This window comes from Cephus cinctus, unplaced genomic scaffold (genome assembly GCF_000341935.2).
Source record: "Cephus cinctus unplaced genomic scaffold, Ccin1 Ccin1_scaffold0168, whole genome shotgun sequence".
Classification (NCBI taxonomy): domain Eukaryota; kingdom Metazoa; phylum Arthropoda; class Insecta; order Hymenoptera; family Cephidae; genus Cephus; species Cephus cinctus.
In genome coordinates, this window is record NW_014332892.1 from 4,168,614 (window position 1) to 4,178,706 (window position 10,093).

Sequence of the window (10,093 nt, forward strand, 5' to 3'; positions counted from 1 at the left end):
TCAGGGGGGCCGGGGGGGCCGGGGGCGCATTCTGCCCTGACAACCCTATCAACCCTATCAACCCCTGCGCAGCACCATAGCTGCAATCAGCAGCGCACACAGCCGTCTCAAATAAGTTGAATGGACGCGCCGCGCCCGTGGAGGTGGGGCCCGTCTACGAGCTCCGGGGACTCGCAAATACTTGGGCGCAAGCGGCGTCGCTCTTTATTCGAAAAGACGAATCTCTTGCGACATCATCCCTACGATAACGGCAGGCTGGTAGTGCCTCTGCCAGTATCTCTGTGTATCTGGAAGATCGTTCCCTGTCGCCGGGATAATCTCAATATAAAGGTGAATCGATTCCCTAAGAAAGCGTAGTGTCAGCGACGCGATGAATGCTGATGTATTCAATCAAGGTGACTGGGGGTAATCTCGCGCTACGGGCAGATCTCGAGCGTGGGAACCCCTTGCCCCCTTAGCCCCCTTAGCCCCCTTGCCACCATTTCTTCTTCCTCCTCGTCCCTCCAGCCAACTCCCAGTCTGGGAGTCCCAGAACGCAGCACGTACTACACCATCCTGGCACGTAGAACATAGAGCGTTATGCCAGACATATTGGATCATCAGCTCGAAATACACGAAATACACGAAATACACGAAATACACGAAATACACGAAATACACGAAATACACGAAATACAATAGAATCAGAAGCGACTCGCCCCTGTTTCGCTTTGCGTTGTGTAGCGAACCTGCCACTCGGGAGCTCCTTTCATCGTCCCCACCACGTCGCTCCGCGCTGCTTCACGCACCTGCCTCACGCACTCGTCTACCACTCCGCACTAACTTACATCCAATAGAGATCACACGGGGACACGAGGACACGAGTAAACAGCAGGCGGATCCCTGGATTTGGCTGGAGGTGCCGTGCTGCAGCCAATGGAACCTGATTTTGAATTTAGTGCACGGATTCAGAAGTACGGAGGGAAACAAACGCAGGCAGCGCAGTAGAAAAATAGGTATCAGGGGAGCGCGAGTCGGGTAGACTGGTGTAATAAAAGTAAAGCGCACCGAGGGCTGATCGAAATATCCCCTGGGAACGTATATGCATGCCAGAAAATAATTAAAAGCTACGAGACCATAGTGGATCTGTAAGGTGCAGTAGGGTAAGAGTGGAGAGAGGGGAGAGGGGAGAGGGGTGCCTTTTTACTGGACCTTTCGAGGGCGCGTCGGGCGCGTCGGGCGCGTCGGCATGGCAGGAAAATTTTCACGAGACTCCTATCAAAAGAGACTCCCTCCCTCCCTGGGTGTGAGGGGAATATTCGAAAAGGAAAAAAAGAAATAGCACGAAATCCGCGTGCGGGACGGAACGGAGGGAGGCTGGCGAATTCTCCAGAGAACGACGCAGTTGCTTTTTAAATAAATCACGTGGCACTTAGCCCAAGGAGGCGTCGGAGGCGTCGAGGCGTCGGAGGCGTCGGAGGTGTCGGAGCCAGGAAGATGGAGGAAGCCAACAGCCAGATTTTCTACGCAGACACGCATATTCAATATTACATTGAATATTTGGTAAACAGGTGCAGCGGCTGCGAAGACGTCTGAGATGAGATTTCGCATCCCTGCGAGACTATTCGTCAGACTCGATTGTTGTAGAACCAGCCGATCAAAGCTTTCGTCCTTTCGTCCTGTCGTCCTGTCGTCCTGTCGTCCTGTCTAGCTGCAGCCATTACGTCTTCCTAATGCTTGTCAGAAAATGTCTCTGATAGCAGTAGAATCTCCGAAAGCAGCTTACAAGTTCTCACCTATATTGCTTTTCAATGGCATTTCATATTATCTGGCAGTATACAATTATTATACATATATCTGTATACGTATCGAGCCTCCTCTCGATAAGTATGTCGGCGCTTTCGTGCTATTCTCCTATCTAGATCTTTTGGTCTTTTGGTCTTTTGGTCTTTCGGTCTTTTGGTCTTTTGGGATTCTGGTATTGCGGTACTGAGCTATTGAAGTACGAAGGTATTGGGGGTCCCGGAGACCCCAGACACCAGCAATTACTCTCGCCCGCCGCGCTTCATTTTACGGGCTTTTACCCACGTAAATTAAAGGCGTTTCGCGTTGAATTTATCACGAGCATCCCCGTGAATACGAACTCGGAGTTATTTTCCTCGTTTCACCATCATCGCCACAAACGTGCTGGAGCCCTTGCCACCGTTTGCACCACTACTCTCTGTTCGCGCTACCCTTCTTAATCTTTTTTTCTTTTTTCTTTTTTCCTTTCATTACCTTCTCTTCAGGGGCTCCGCCCTCTTCTCACGTGCAACTGTTTGCCTCTGGCCTCTTCGAGGAGCTACGCCGCGACTACCCCTGGTGAACGTCACCACAGCAGGCTGACGCCACAGGCCGCGTATTCATTAAGTTCCTCTGATTCCGCAGAAGGTACCACGATCCCCCGGAGTCGCACGTGACGCTCAAGTGTTGTGTCTGAGTGGAGGCAGCACTGAGGAAAAAAGCGCAGGGCTGCTCGCTGCAGCGAGACGTCGGCGGGGTGCATTTTAATTGGCGCGAATTATGCATTTTGCGCCGCAACCACATCGAGAAGACTTCTCGGCGAGAACACCGATAATTGCAGCTGAATTAGGTTATTCGAGTCTCAAGAAATTCCATAGCATTCTCGAGGGCTGCTCGAGTCGTGAACACCCGAGGTATCTTCTCCGCCGCGCATTCCGAAAGAGCGCCGAGGAGAAATCTTTTCAGGAGTGCAAAAAGCATGGTGCATCTTGGGAACGAATCTCTAAAAACCTCCTTCGCATTCGACTTCCTAGGAAGCGTTGAAAGAAAACGTGAGAGGCTGATGCATGGGAATTACGTCTCGGGGACGTAGCGGACGTAGCGGACGTAGCGGACGTAGCACGTGCCAGCCTACTGCTGCTGGTGCATAATATTATGCAACTCGTGAGGCTACTTGTCGAGCCGAGCACACGTGCTGGCTAATGATGACCGGGTCCGCGCGATGAATGTGGCAGCGGCCCAGCTTCTTCCTCCGGTTGCTGGAGAATAATTCTCTCAGATCGATTACCAGAGATTCCCTATGAAAGGAACGCAGCTGCGCCCTCAAGGTTCCGCTTTCCACTGGGAAAGGTGCAGCACCGGCCAGTTTACTTGGAGCTCTCTTTTTCCTAGGTGGAGATTCAGGGATGCAGTATACGGAGAAATTTCAGAAGGAAATTGGTAAAAGCGAAGGACGTTAGAGAGAGAGAGAGAGAGAGAGAGAGAGAGAGAGAGAGAGAGAGAGAGAGAGAGAGAGAGAGAGAGAGAGAGAGAGAGAGAGAGAGAGAGAGAGAGAGAGAGAGAGAGAGAGAGAGAGAGAGAGAGAGAGAGAGAGCGAGAGAGTAGAAAAGAGATGCGGCCATTTTGGTATTTGGAGGGATGATCACGAGCGGCAATGTCTTTTAGTTACCAGCGAGTTTACGGTCAGCCGACTGGCAGTCGCTTCGGCTGGAACTGGTCGAGCACTACCGGAAGCGCATTTGTCTCAATTTGCGATACGCCGACTCTAGATCAGCTGGACCATATACGTACGATAGAGAGAGAGAGAGAGAGAGAGAGAGAGAGAGAGAGAGAGAGAGAGCTAGCAAGAACATCGCAGGGCTCTGGCGGCTGGACACTTCTTCCTCGCACGACTCCCACGGGAGAGCGTCGGCTCTGCGCCGCACTGAAAAATGACCAACCTCGAAAACCGAAAAGATAGCTTAAGATAGCTTCGAAGAAAACGAAGATTTCTTGTGAAAGAGGCTGCGTGCGGGGACGAAGGGGACGAAGGGGATGAAGGGGATGAAGGGGAGGAAGATAAGGCCATCAAAAATTTGCAGAGTCCGAGCGATTGAGCAGCATGGCGGAGCTCCAGCTCCGGAACATCCACTCTGCTCCTTCACTCGACAGCTGCGAAGCAGCTACGCAGCATCTACAAGTTGCTCCTGACGACGGTCCATCGCGTGACGCATCCGTCGCAGCCGCAAGCTAACCCAAAGAAAAATAGAGGAGGAGGAAGGGGCCTTCGGCCACAAGTGACGAGTCGCAAAGTTCACTCCTATATGGAAGTCGCGTTAAATCTCTAAGCTTAGCACTCGGTGCTTCTATCTTGACGGGTTTTTGTTTTTCTTAACACATATCAGAGGAGTCTCGAGTTTGCAGCAAGGGCTCAGAAAAACAAGGCCCAAGAATTCCTACGTACGTGGTGAGACGACGTCTCACGCTAAATAACAGAAAGTCTGACACTGGTGGAAGAACTGCGCCGCGATCAATTAGGAGAAGCGCAGCAGCGGCTGGAAAAATGAGAAAAATGAGAAAAATGAGGAAAGTGAGTTTCAGTGAGTTTGGAAAAAGGAATTGACGCAAATCGGCAGAGGCTACTGATAGATAGATGGATGGATAGATAGAGAGAAAAGGAATTTAAATTAAAATGAAAATGCACGAGGATTCCGGCTACGGCAGGAGTCTTTTGGTCTCGACGCAAAACAGCTCGTAAATTGATAGCAGTGCGAGACAACCGATGCTGCGATAATCCGACAAGATATCGCAGAACTCGCAAATGTGTCGGCCGAACTGAAATTCCCGCGTCGCGCAGCCACCTGCCGCCGTCTGCCGTTACGGTCTGCGTCTCCTTGTTAAGCTCGCTCTTCTGGACACGACCGACCCGTCCCGGGCTTCCTTTCTATCCAGCCTTTGATACCCCCGTGTCCGCGCGAACCCTTCAGCCCGGCCGGCCCCCACAGTCTTCAGCTTCGGGTACAAATTAATAAAGTTATTAACGACTCGGCCGCATCGCGTGCGAGTCGTTAATTAAATTGGATGACAACCTGCGAAGCTTGAAAAAGAAAGTTGACGACCAACTTGGCCCCGCCGATCCTTCCCGAGCCTCGCCGAGTTCCCCCGATCGGAAACGATTGACAATTCTTCCCTCTTTATTTTCTACCGAGTTTATACTTATTGTCAGTCCCATTGAGGAAATCTCATCCTCGACTTCCTCTTCCTGCTTCTATTCTTTATTGGGAGGGTTCCTCCAAAGGAGAGTTTTCCTCCTCCGGAAAAACGCAAGGAAAGGACGCCTCCCCGAGACGCCTTTCACGTGAAACCTATTGAATCGTCCGGACGGAGAGCGTCGCGTGCGCCGATGTCTTTACGCACGAAAGCTCAGGAAGAATCCAGCCGAAGAGCTTTTGTTTCCGCAAAAGAACCGTAATCTGGCAGTTTCCATTATTTATAATGGGCTTATCTGTAATTCCTGCTTCCACCCCCTGCAGCTGTTAGCTTTCGTATTGTTGCCGAAAGCTTCCACAATGCGCATTGAAAGTTATCGATCGAAATAGTAAAACAAGCAAAAAGCTTCAAGGCGGACTTTCTTCTTTCATCCCAATGGAAATTGGACGCGGCAGATCATGCGGAGAAAGTGGGCTGAGCCGCTGCGAAGGAGCGAAGGAGCGAAGGAGCGAAGGACGCGCGGGAGGGGAGGGAACAGGCGTGCACATGGTCAGTGCAGGTTGAGGCTAGTAGGTGGGTTGCGCGGGATTTCCTGTCAAGAAGAGAAAGGTGAGGCACCCCTAGAGTTATGCAGATCTGACCTCTCCGTAACTGCTGTTTCGCACGCGATATCATGCATTTCAATGTACACTGGGTTTCAGCTAACTCGCGAGTAACTTTCCTAACTCGGTTAACTTGGGTAGGTCTGCCAATCTGGACTCGCGAAGTCACAACCGCGAATCCACTGTCCTTGGAATTGCAGTGGGTCGATTATTCTTTCGAGATTTTTTCCCCGAAGGTCGGAGTCGCCAAGTGAAAAGTGCGAATCGCTGCGAGTTACTGCGAACAGAGCAGGAGGGCGCGGCGTCCGCGCGTCCGCGTGTCACAGCCGGTATAGTACACGAGTACACGGGCTGATCGCGATAGGCGCCACTGAATTTCCCCGCTAGATTGGACCCTGTTTGCATGGTATTTAACTGATAAGAGAAGCGACCTATCGAACCTGGGGATTACACGCTTCACACGCCTGACCCGCCCGACCCCCCTCGACCCGCGCGCGCCCCTGACCACCCACCTCGACGACGCAACTCTTTAACTTCCTTAACTTCTTAGCTGTTTTAAGACTTTCGGCTCTTTGAGTCGCGTTTCACGGCACAAAAACAGGAATAGCGGCGAATGGACCTCTGATTGGCTGCTGCTGGTGACGCTTCGAGCGGCCGTTCACGTGGCAGCGGCGCTGGCCTTTGCCTATCTACATTTTTCTGAAGAAGCGAGAGGCGTCCCAGTGGCTCCTGTGAGAAGCCTCTTTGAGAAACGACGAAATCCTCTCGCTTATCTTCTTAGTGGCAATTCGGCGCGAGCTTTTTCGCTTCCTCGAAGCTTACGAGGTCACACGGAGAAATTGAGAGCGATGGAAATGGGCAAGAGCAGCTGAGGAATTTGGCGCGTTTCCCCGGCGCGTGAATTCAGTCGAAGTGCGTGACGCACACGGTGCCGCGCAAAGTGTCACGCGTCACGCGTCACGCGTCACACGTGACACGTCACACGTGACACGTGCGGCTGAGCTGATGTCGCTTACGCCATGCAAGTCGCTCGATATTTTGTCGGTTCGAAGGGATTCCGGAAGCATCAAACGGAGGTTAGCTTTCCATGTTGCTGTGAGTCTGTTTTGCACAGATTCTCCTAGCGGTCGAGGGCGTCCAAGATGCATCTATACCCTACTAGTAAAACGGTCCCCATAATACTTTTTCGCGCGAATGCTTCCACCCTTGATCTGCGTCTTCGAGAGAGAGAGAGAGAGAGAGAGAGAGAGAGACTTACCCTCGAGTCACCCTCCGACTGCGCTACATCCGCGTTGTTGGTGCCTGCAGTATACTAGTTCTTTCTAAAAGGTTGATTTACGCCGAACGGAGCCCAAAGACCCAAAGTCGGCAAGAAACGAGGAACGGAACGAGAAACGGAACGAGAAACGGAACAACGCGAACCGGAAGGTCGTCTTTGCGGAAACGACTGTTTGCTTTGGCGACATCTTATATCGGCCCTCGAGGCTCCATTTCTCGCTGCGAAGAGTCAATATTAATTAAGATAATGGCGGACCGTTGACCCCACCTACAAGACTGCGAACCTTAATTTCCAGGATAATTGCTAATTATCGCCTCTCCGTTGTTAGGGGAGAAGACGGTGGTTCGTTACGCCGTCGAAACGACGTCGCAAATCTGCGCTTACGATTAGGCATTAAAAATGGCAACGGTAGTCCTGAGCAGCCGGACGTCGAGTCCGATGCAGGACTTCCGGCTTCTGGCTGTAAATTTAGAAGCTTCAAGGAAGCAAGGAAGAGAGCAGAGACGGAGGTCAAAGGGGAGAACCTCGTCGGAAGTTTGAAAGTTCGGACGTTTCGTTCGCTTCTCTCGGTTCGCTCGCGAATTTATAGCGGGGGTTGTGGGAGTCGGTGATATTTTACGTGATATTATGTTAAGGGTAAAGGCGCCTGGAAAGTGTGGAAGCTCCTCCGAGCATGTCTGCCTGCTTGAGTTGTGGCGATAAAATTCTAGTACGTTACATTAGGCTCGGCGTACGAAGAAGAGTATCGATTTCAGCGTCGAATAGCGCGTCGCGACGCAACCGCCGACACACGAGCGTCGCGCCAGCCGCTGAAACGGAGCATCGACAAGAGCCAGTCTGCAGTCCAAAGGAGGATTTAGTGAAAATCCAGTAGAACGAATCTCGCGCAACTGCGGAGGAGGTGCGGAGGGGGTGCGGAGGGGGTGCGAAGGGGGTGCGCAGGGGGTGCGGAGGGGCTGCTATCTTCCCAAAGTCCGCAGCGCCACGTTGACAAGGAGAATGGATGGAGCTTGGGTATCCGCATGCTGAAGGCGAAGAGGAGCCGAAGAGGAGGTGACACGAGGCGTCTCCTGCGATGGTGGCGCCGCCGATTCGCAATGCCCTTTGCTTCCACAACGAACAAGAGAAAATCTCTTACTTTATCGGCAGCATCCGAACTGAAAAGGAAGAGTTGGTTACGCAGAATCGCACCGTCCTCGGACTTGTCGGCTGGATGCTCGTTCGTCCTGGGTTGCCCATTCTCCTGGGCCTTTTTATCCGTCTTCTCGCAATTTCAATTTCTTCAAAAAGACCAAAAAAGAATCGCAGCGGATTGGAAGCCTTATTAAATATTTAATAAAGCCTTATTGATATCCGAATATTGGAATCCATTCGAAAAAAAAGTATAACAGGAAATAGTAGAAGGTACCCGCGCGAAGCTCCGCACCAAGAGTTCCGGCAATAGTAAGTATAACGGTGGTTATTATTATGATATTATTTGCATGGTACTATATACAGTTATAATGTATCATATACTGTAACATGTAAGAATGAAAAAAATTTAATTGAATTGCTTGATCGCCTTGAACGGCTTGAAAACAACTGCAAGCTAAGAGGGAGGAGGGGGGAGGAGGGGGGAGGCTCCTCAAACCTGGAACAATTAGGCGAGCCAAGTTCGTTCGTTAAGCGTAGCTTGTCGGAAAGACCGCAGAACGGGCAAGAAGGGCAAGAAGGGCAAGAAGGGCAAGAAGGGTTGAAGGCTCGAAGGGTTCGAGCGGGGCGAACGGACGAACGGACGAAACGCGCAGCTGGGATACGGAGGTACCAACCGCCCCGAAGAACAACCAGGAAAGTTTCGTTCCGCGGCGATTACGGCCGGGGGCGGCGGGACGCTTCATTAGAGCGAGGTGTTTGCACGGAACGTCGAATAACACACGAGTCGCCATACGGCAGAGAGAGCGTCGGAGACGCCGCCGCCGCCGCCGCCGCGACGGCTACGAGGACAGCAGAGGGATCTGCCCAACTAATTCGGACTAATTCACAGGCGAATTGCCTCTGGAAAGTGAGGTCGGAGCTAATGCAAAAGGTCAAGCGGAGAGGGCACCGACTTTGAGGCTCTTCCGCAAATTGCAGCCAACAAGCGACGCGTCCAGCTGCGAATCGCATCCGCCTGCTGTCCTTCTCGGCGACGCTCACTCTTGCGCCATTTCCTTCCCCCAGCTATTCCCGCCTGATAATTCGATCAAGATGCTTGCAAGCTAATTGCAACGTTTCTACGTGCACCAGCTGCGGATCCACTAAACCTGCATCCGCCGATGATTAAGCGTACAAACTTGATCGAACTACCCAACTAACTTTCCCAGCCAGCCAATCTTTTCATCTGCCATTCGCCATGATATTCGCCGCCGCCATTGTTCCCTTTCCAAGCGAAAGAGAACAAATCCGCATTCACTTGGAAACAAGCGCTTGTTAAAGATGAAGACGAAAAAAGAAGGCCGAAGGCCAGGCGACAGTCGCGCCGAAAGCAGAGAGAAGAGAAAAGCGGAGCCAAGTCAAAATAATTCCTAGGCGAGGGGTCAGACGGACGGGAGTGAGGGCCAGGGGGCCAGGGGGCCAGGGGGCCAGGGGGTCTCTGCGTCCTAGTACCTGGGGGCGAGGGAGTCCTCTATATGTTTACGTATATGGATAATCTAGGAAATATGAAATCGTTTCAAAATTGTCAGATCGTATGCAATAACGCGGCATTAGCAGCAGGATGGCTGCTCGAACGGAAGCTGGAGCCGGAGATTCTGTGGTCAACAGTATCGCGTCCTCTGATTTTGGGAAGCCGGCACTCGAAATAGGAAGTGAACAGTCCGCCAGGATAAAATTTCGTCCTGGACGGATTGCAAATATTGCAACAGCAGGAATCGACAGTCGGCTGTTTACTTTGTCGGCTGTTTAACGTCTCTTGCGCCCGTAGCCGTCGCCGCCATTGGTATCTGCTCCAAGAGCCCAGATGTCGAGGAGGATCAAACAAGAAGAGAGATAGATGGAGAAATAGAGAGAGCAAGGTACTTGGTTTTCCGGTACTTGGTAGCGATCTGGACGGTTGAATCGCGAGATACGCCGTCTTTATGATACGAAAAATGCGGACGCCGTCGCACCGAATCCCGAATCCTGCTCAGCCTTTCCTTGACGCAGCCTGCAGGCTGTGCGGGTCCACAGGAGCGTCGACTGCTTCTCTCTGGCTCTGGCCGCCTCGCTCCTCCTTATTGTTAGTTTGCCCCCCCCCCCTCCGCCC

At 52.1% G+C, this 10,093-nt stretch overlaps 1 protein-coding gene across 5 annotated transcripts in view; it reads right to left on the bottom strand.

Annotated features, from left to right (window-relative positions):
- LOC107264329 (beta-1-syntrophin) overlaps window positions 1–10,093 on the bottom strand; it is a 102,069-nt gene that overhangs the window by 32,885 nt on the left and 59,091 nt on the right. The window lies entirely within an intron of this gene.